This window comes from Salvelinus sp. IW2-2015, linkage group LG19 (genome assembly GCF_002910315.2).
Source record: "Salvelinus sp. IW2-2015 linkage group LG19, ASM291031v2, whole genome shotgun sequence".
In the NCBI taxonomy this organism is placed as follows: domain Eukaryota; kingdom Metazoa; phylum Chordata; class Actinopteri; order Salmoniformes; family Salmonidae; genus Salvelinus; species Salvelinus sp. IW2-2015.
In genome coordinates this window covers 7,048,102-7,057,239 of record NC_036859.1, presented here as the reverse complement: position 1 = coordinate 7,057,239, position 9,138 = coordinate 7,048,102, and the positions used below count along the sequence as shown (strand labels likewise).

At 43.9% G+C, this 9,138-nt stretch overlaps 1 long non-coding RNA gene across 1 annotated transcript; it reads right to left on the bottom strand.

Annotated features, from left to right (window-relative positions):
- Positions 1-1,559: 1,559 nt before the first annotated feature.
- On the bottom strand, positions 1,560-6,269 carry LOC139029346 (uncharacterized). Its single transcript, XR_011481659.1, has 3 exons — positions 6,143-6,269; positions 2,877-2,969; positions 1,560-1,829 (listed from the first exon to the last, which is right to left on the bottom strand). It is a non-coding gene; the product is annotated as an uncharacterized lncRNA (long non-coding RNA).
- Positions 6,270-9,138: the final 2,869 nt, after the last annotated feature.

Genomic DNA, 9,138 nt, shown 5'->3' with positions numbered 1-9,138 from the left:
CTAAATAAGTATGGTTTGATGTGACTGAAATGCATCAGAAAGGAAATTCAGAAGATCATCAGGCAATCATTTTGTATGATATTCTGTGTGGAAAAGAATATTATCATTGTTTCCCCCAGTCTGATTTAGTGGCCTGGTCTTGTCCGCTCTGTTCTAATGAGTCCAGCTTGAGGGAAACAGAAGACACTGAGTATACCAAACATTAGGAACACCTTCCTAGTATTGAGTTGCACCCCACCCTTTTGCCCTCAGAACAGCCTGAATTCGTTGGGACATGGACTCTACAAGGTGTCGAAAGCGTTCCACAGGGATGCTGGCCCATGTTGACTCCAATGCTTCCTACAGTTGTGTCAATTTGACTGGATGTCCTTTGGGGTGATGGACCATTCTTGATACACACGGGGAAACTGTTGAACGTGAAAAACGCGCAGCGTTTCAAAGGTACTTAAATATTTTGTCTTTCCCATTCACCCTCTGAATGGCACACATACACAATCCATGTCTCAAGGCGGGGTCATATTTTGTAGCTTCAACTGTCAAAATATAGAGCCACATTAGTTGGAAGAATACAGATTCGGCTTTGTTTATTACAACCACATCTAGTGGCTGACAGAGGTTACTGACGCAACCCCCTAACTTCCCCCTTTTCCTGGCCAAACAGTTCTATTTTGTTTTTTATCAGACCAGAGGACTTTTCTCCAAAAAGTATGATCTTTTCCCCATGTGCAGTTGCCAACCGTTAGTCTGGCTTTTTATAGTAGTTTTTGGAGCAGTGGCTTCTTCCTTGCTGAGCAGCCTTTCAGGTATGTCGATATAGGACTCGTTTTACTGTGGATATAGATACTTTTGTACCTGTTACTTCCAGCATCTTCACAAGGTCCTTTGCTGTTGTTCTGGATTGATTTTCACTTTTCGCACCAAAGTACGTTCGTCTCTAGGAGACAGAACGCGTCTCCTTCCTGAGCGATATGACGGCTGCGTGGTCCATGGTGTTTATACTTGCGTACTATTGTTTGTGCAGATGAACGTGGTACCTTCAGGCGTTTGGAAATTGCTCCCAAGGATGAACCAGACTTGTGGAGGTTTACAATTTATTTTCTGAGGTCTTGGCTGATTTCTTTTGATTTCCTGTGATGTCAAGCAAAGAGGCACGGAGTTTGAAGGTAGGCCTTGAAATACATCCACAGGTACACTCCAATTGACTCAAATGATGTCAATTAGCCATCAGAAGCTTCTAAAGCTATGACATAATTTCGGAATTGTCAAAGCTGTTTAAAGGCACAGTCAACTTAGTGTATGTGAACTCCTGACCCAGTGATACAACGATATAGTGATACAGTGAATTATAAGTGAAATAATCTGTCGTTAACAATTGTTGGAAAAATACTGGTGTCACGCACGCAGTAGATGTCCTAACCGACTAGCCAAAACTATAGTTGTTAACAAGAAAATTGTGGGAGTGGTTGAAAAACGGGTTTTAATGACTCCAACCTGAGTGTATGTAAACTTCCGACTTCAACTGTATGTGCATCTGTTCCAGAGTGTGTGATTACCTAAGTCGATGGAGACATCAGTGGCCAGGCAGTGCAGTGCAGACCTGGTGAGGTTAGAGTGAGGGTTAGGGAGATGGGCTTGGTCGAAGGCATGGAAGGGGGGGCTGGAGGGCGGGTTACGGCTGTCCAGGTGATCGGAGCCTGAGTTGGGATCCTCACTGATGCCACTGTCGCTGGGGGAGTAGGGCCACATGGGGGAGGTGGGGCAGACGATGAGTCAGTGCCACCTAACAGAGTATCCAGGAAGTCATCACCGCCACCTTCTTGGCTCAAGAACTGCACGGGGGTTGTGTGTGTGTGTGTGTGTGTTTGTGTGTTGTGTGTGTGTGTGTGTGTGTGTGTGTGTGTGTGTGTGTGTGTGTGTGTGTGTTGTGGTGTGTGTGTGTGTGGTGTTGTGTGTGTGTGTGTGTTGTGTGTGGTGTGTGTGGTGTGTGTGTGTGTGTTGTGTGTGCGTGTACGTGTGCGTGCTGGGGAGGGTGAGATACATGCAGAGAGGGAAATAAAACCAAAGGCACGTCATCAGACATAGAGTACACAAACAGATTACAGGTTATCTTACTGTACAGAAACCTACTAAACACTCAGGAATAATGCAATCACTCACACACACACAAACATGCACGCACGCACACGCACGCAAACACACACCCATACATCAGCCAGAGATAATACCCCTGTCTCGGGCCATTAAAGATAAAGAACTGCTATGCTTGAGGTCTGACAGTTCTAGTGAAGGGAACAAGAAGCCCCTCCCCACAAGCTGTCAATGAGAGTCATATATTTAGAAATATAAATATATGGCTCTGCTGTCAATAAATAACTGTCATTGGGCAATGGGAAAAGATGATTGGCAGATGGACGAGGTCAACATGGACCACGCAAGAGCAAAAAAAGACATGGGATTGAGCATATTATCCTATTCAGATTGGTTACATTTGTGGCTGACTTTCCATAAGTATGAATGTAAAATCAATTTTTCTCGTCTTCCTGGTTTTTGACCCTTGCCTGTCCTGACYCYGTRCCCGCCYGCCTGACCACTCTGCCTGTCCCTGACCCTGAGCCTGCCTGCCGTCCTGTATCTTTGCTCCTACTCTGGATTATCAACCCCTGCCTGCCTTGACCTGTCGTTTGCCTGCCCCTGTTACAATAGACATTGTTACTTCACACAGTCTKCACTTGGGTCTTACCTTGATACCTGATACCAGGAAAAACTATGGGTCCTAGTTACTGACAAGGAAAAACTCAGATATGTCACAAAATATCTAGGGTGCTTTTACTGATGGAAAGGGATGGAGGAGAAAGTGGAATGGTGTTGTCACTCACCTCGGGTGATGTGATTTGCCAGGGCTGGTTACCATGGCAGCTGAGGGTTCCRTCTGACTGGTTGAGCAGGAGATCTATAAATTCAATTCCTCTCTATAGAGGAGAAACATACTGATTGGTTACAACTCGGGACAGGAGTATTTTCTGACTATATGAACTGACCAGGTGTCACGCCCTGATYTGTTTCACCTGGCCTTGTGCTTGTCTCCACCCCCTCCAGGTGTCGCCCATCTGCCCCACTTATCCTCTGGGTATTTATACCTGTGTTKTCTGTCTGTCTGTGCCAGATCGTCTTTTTTGTCAAGCTTACCAGYGCCTGTCTTTTCCCAGCCTCTCTTTTTCTTCGTCSTCCTGGTTTTTGACCGTTGCCTGCCCTGACCCTGTACCCTCCCGCCTGACCACTCTGCCTGACCCTGAGTCTGCCTGCCGTCCTGTACCTTTGCTCCTATCGACCCCTGCCTCTCTTGACCCGTCGTTTGCCTGCCCCTGTTGTTACAATAAACATTGTTACTTCACACAGTCTGCACTTGGGTCTTACCTTGATACCTGATTGTACGAACTGGCCATGACTGACCCAGCAGACTTGGACCAGCTCCGCAACGCCATCTCCTCCCAAGGAGCCACCATTGGTAGGCAAGAGSAGTTAATTCGCGGWCTGATGGAARGGTTCCAGGCCGTGGCCGAATGTCACGACCTAACCTTGGACGCATTGCGGGAGCCATTCCGTGGGTTGCCTACTAGGCAGCCTACCACGACGGTAACCTCCCAGCCCCTCTGTAACCCGGCTGGTAGCAGCGCCGTCACCCCAATTTCCCAGGAACCTCACCTCCCCCGGAGYGCTACGATGGAGATTCAAGAACCTACCGGGCCTTTCTCTCCCAGTGCTCCCTCGTTTTCGAGCTGCAGCCTTCTTCGTTACCCTCGRACCGCTCAAAGATAGCRTACATTATTACGCTGATGTCCGGGAGGGCACTCGCCTGGGCCATGGCGTTGTGGGAGCAACAATCCGCCGTCTGCCTCAGTCTGGAGGTATTCGTGGCRGAGGTGAGAAGTTTTCGAGGCTCTGGTGTCCATGAGAGWGGCTGCCYGGAAGTTACTCCAGCTTCGGCAGGACACACTCAGTGTGGCAGACTATGCGGTGGAGTTCCGCACGCTAGAAGCGAAGGGTACCTGGAACCCGGAAGCGCTGTTGGACAYGTTCCTGCACGGATTATCGGAGGAGGTAAAGGATGAGCTGGCAGCCCAAGAACTACCAATGGATTTCGACTCACTCATCGCTTTAACCATCCGGATCGATGGTCGGCCACGGGAATGTAGGAGGGAGAAGAGGTCCGATTGCGATCCCAATCACTCACTCMGGGATCCCACCTTGCAGCTGATGAACTCCGGAAGTCCCCGGCRTCTACGTCCCCGAGAGGATCCGAGCTTACCCGAGTCCCTCCAAGAGCCTCCGGAGACTGCCGATTCACCTCTTCTCGAGCCGATGCAGCTCGGCAGGKCTAGGCTGTCTCCACCCGAATGCGCACGCAGACTTGAGACCCAGAGTTGTCTGTATTGCGGTACTGCCGGTCATTTTATGTCTACCTGTCCCTTCAAGAGAGCTAGCTCATTCGTTGGAGTGAGTACACTGGTGGGTCTTCAAGATCCTTTTTCTTCTCCCCTTACTGCCCCCCTCTCCATGCCACCCTGCTGTGGGGCGACCAGTCCAAGTCTYTCCAGGTACTCATCGACTCGGGGGSCGATGTGAGTCTCATGGACGTTACCCTGGACGGGCGCTCTATAGGCCGGGTCACCCACCAGACCACCCCCAGTCAACCTACGAGTGTCGGGGAACCACAGTGAGATGATCCAATTCCTGCTGGTTGAGTCTCCGCAGGTTCCCGTGGTATTGGACCCTGCCCTCATCGCCGACTTTCACAGCCGGCACCTCAGTCAACCAGGGGTCTGCCCAGGTGGAATACCAGGTGGCGTCCCTAGAGSGAGGGGTACTGTCACGCCCTGRTCTGTCTCCRCCCCCTCCAGGTGTCGCCCATCTTCCCCACTTATCCTCTAGGTATTTATACCTGTGTTTTCTGTCTGTGCCASTTCGTCTTGTTTGTCAAGCTTACCAKCGTTTGTCCTKTCAGCTCCTGTCTTTTCCCAGCCTCTCTTTTTCTTGTCTTCCTGGTTTTTGACCCTTGCCTGTCCTGACCCTGTTTCCGCCCACCTGACCACTCTGCCTGTCCCTGAGCCTGAGCCTGCCTGCYGACTATAAGTGGGTCACATCGCAAAAATTACACAAGGAATCTCTTTACAAGAGCTATAGACACAGAGGAATGTGCGTGTTTTCTATAGTTGTATTTTTGTGTTTCCTGTGCTCCCTTCTTTGATTGATGTAATTGTGTCACTAGCTCCTTATTGTGTACTTTCTGTTTGTTGCTTTTGTAATGCAGTGCTCCCTTGCAAAATAGACTTTGTTCTCAATGGGACATTAAATAAATTAAATAAATAGACAGGTGGACACAAACATAACAGATCAGGGCACCTCTATAGAAGTATAAACTTGTTAACATGGATCCTGAGACCACTCAGAGTCGATGAATAATCCTGAGTCTTCCTGTAGATAAACATAAACAGTAGACTACATGACTCCATAACACCAATACATATACGCAACTTTGGTTTTAGAAGTGGGGGGGACATAATCATAATTTTTTTATTATTTTATTATTTTCCAGTCGGATAAACACTCCAAGCAGCCTACCCGACCGCTCGGTGGCGTCCGCATGGTCCTAAAGCACACCGTTGCCTGTTTTTGGATCACATTCCAATGATAAAGGCCGTCATTGTAAATAAGAATTTGTTCTTAACTGACTTGCCTAGTTAAATAAAGGTTAMATTTTTWWAAACTGGGGGGGMCAAAAATGCTATTTCAGAATGTGGGGCATGTCCCCCCCACCCGTCGCCAGTGAAAGTTGCTAACCCTGCATATAGAGCATATGGTTCCTGGGTTGAGAAGACTAAAATAAGTCACAAAAATATACTTTCAAAGAGAAAATGTTGATATAATACAGGTCAATATCTATGTCTGTATGTCGTTATAGAACCCACAAATGAGTATGTTTTTTAAATTGAAGTCTTAATATGATCACAATGCTCTATGGTGAAATAAGCTGACATTAAAAGCCACTTCAAACTATGAATGACAAAGCACACATCTAATTCAGTCACCTGTCTAAGAAACACAACAACAACAAATGAAATCCACACAAGATAGTTTTCTTTACCTTGTTTGAGATGTGGGTCATTATTCCAACTTTCCAATAAGATTGGTGCAAGAACTTGTAAATATCCAACAGGAATGGTCAAAAGTTGTCAATAGCTACCTTGATAAATATTTCAAGCTGGGATTGCAGTGAGTGTTTCCTGTAGCTAAGTATGTGCGTTTTTGTATGCGCATATGAGCCTGTTCCACAGGACAAAGTTGAAATTCCAATCATATTGAAATCTCAGCAGAATTGAGATTGTGTGTGTGTGTGTGTGTGTGTGTGTGTGTGTGTGTGTGTGTGTGTGTGTGTGTGTGTGTGTGTGTGTGATCCCCCCCCCCCACCGAACACACACACACATTTTAATTTAAATTATCAAATTTTGTTTAATCTGAATAGTTATCTCCTAAATTCCTTTCCATGTTTCATCTTTTAGATATTTTATTAATGTATTTGACACAGGGGTACCTGTATCCATCATGGAGTACCATGTAGAATGTAATCAAACTGAGGTGACCAATTGGGGTTTTTGTTCCATTATTTACACATATTACATCACTTTTTTTCTGGTATAATATATGATTCATAAATAAGCTATGCATATAAATCAACACATTGTTGTGTTTAGTTAATAACAGCTATTTCTCAATTCAACAATAACCTGAGGCCTTATCAGCGTGCCTCTTATCTCTATATATGAGGGTGTTTGCCTGCCAATGTGCTTGTGTCTAAGAATTACACCTACCATAAAGAACATTATGGCATGTCCTCTAATAATGTTTTATCATTGCAGTGTTGTAAATCATAACAATGTCAAAGACAAAAGAGGTGTACCTTACAGAACATGGTTTCCAAATGACGGTAGCTGGACGTTTCCATGCGATTGTTTTACACAAATTCCCACGGATATGAAAATTGTGGGGGAGTGTATCAGAGATATCTGAYCACAACATAACATCAGAATTAACGATCAAGAGAGTAGTTTATATTGTTATATTTGCCTGTAATATGACTTTTGCAGGTGGGTGTTGTCCAGAGGCAATATTCAACAGTACCATGATGAAGATATTAATGCCAGGAGTCAGGACACTTTGTTTTTTTWATGATATACAGTGCATTCAGAAAGTACTCGGACCTCTTGACTTTTTCCACATTTTGTTACATTTCAACCTTTTTCAAAAATGGATTTAATACACGTTTCCCCATCGATCTACACACAATACCCCATATTGACGAAGTGAAAACAGGTTTTTAGACATTTTTGCACATTTATTACAAATAAAATTCAGAAATACCTTATTTACATAAGTATTCAGACCCTTTGCTATGAGACTCTAAAWTGAGCTCAGGTGCATCCTGTTTCCATTTGATCATCCTGGAGRTGTTTCTACAACTTGATTGGAGTTCACCTGTGGTAAATGCAATTGATTGGACATGATTTGGAAAGGCACACACCTGTCTATAAAAGCCATGAGGTCGAGGGATATTGTCCGTAGAGCACCGATACAGGATTGTGTCCAGGCACAGATCTGGGGAAGGGTACCAAAATATTTCTGCAGTATTGAAGGTACCCAAGAACACAGTGGCCTCCATCATTCTTAAATGGAAGAAGTTTGGAACCACCAAGACTCTTCCTAGAGCTGGYCGCCCKKCCAAACTGAGCAATCGGGGAAGAGGGCCTTGGTTAGGGAGGTGACCAAGAACCCGATGGTCACTCTGACAGAGCTCCAAAGTTCCTCTGTGGAGATGGGAGAACCTTCCAGAAGGACAACCATCTCTGCAGCACTTCACCAATCAGGCTTTTATGGTAGAGTGGCCAGATGTAAAAGGCACATGACAGCCCGCCTGGGGTTTGCCAAAAGTCACATAAAGCACTCTCAGACCATGAGAAACAACATTTATTTTAAAATAAAGTTAGCAAAAATKTATAAGATTCTGCAACCATGGAGAGGTAAATACTTGTCTATTTATGGAAAAATCACATTRATTAACTCTTTGGTCCTATCGCAGTTTACTTACTAATGGCACTGCCTACTCCAGATGACTCGTTTTTTTAAAATCATATGCGCAATAAATATTTTTAATTTGGAATGTTAAGCCAGGCAAATTAAACATGCCTATTTATATAATGAATATGAGTATGTGGGGCTAAAATTATTAAATATTAAAGCTTTAAAACTCTCACTAAAAGCTTCACTCATACATAAGTTATACTTAAACCCATAATTGTTCTCCAGTAGATTATTAAGAAAGGCTCATTCTTTGTTCAAAAATTGCCTTTTTGCCTTTTTACAGATTACAACTTCTCATTTCCGACTAACTGAAAATGAAATGTTGTTTAAAGTATCGCCCTTTCTTAAACAAGMCATATAAAGCTGGTTACAATTTAAGTTTTATCCTCCAGAAAAGATTGAACAAGTATTACAACAAATGTTATGGTTAAACTCAAATATACTGATTAATAAAAAACATTCTTTATGGACATGTAAAAAAAAAAAAAAAGGTATTATATTTATTAATGATATTATGAATAGAAACGGAGGAGTTATGTCACATATGCAGCTATCAAAAATATATGGGAATATCTGCTCAATCCTAATTTACAACCAACTGATTGCAGCACTACCACAAAAATGGAGGAGGAAAGTGGAAAAGGGAGAAGGTAGGGAACTTGTTTGCCTGCCATACATTAAAGATACAAATTAGCTGAAAGGAACTGGCATAAATAGAAAAATATACCAGTTTCATTTGAGGACAAAAATGTTGACAGCTGCGCCATACAGGTTGCAAAATAAATGTCAAGAGATTTTCAATGTACCAATTCCATGGCATATGGTTTATGAACTGGTACAAAAAACTACACTTGATTCAACACTTTTTCAATTTAAATTATTTTATAAAATTCTTGCCACCAACATAATTCTATATACATGGGGCATACAACAATCTCAGCTCTGTAGATTTTTCTGTGAAGAGACATAATCAATGGATCATTTATTTTGGTATTTTTGGTAGCT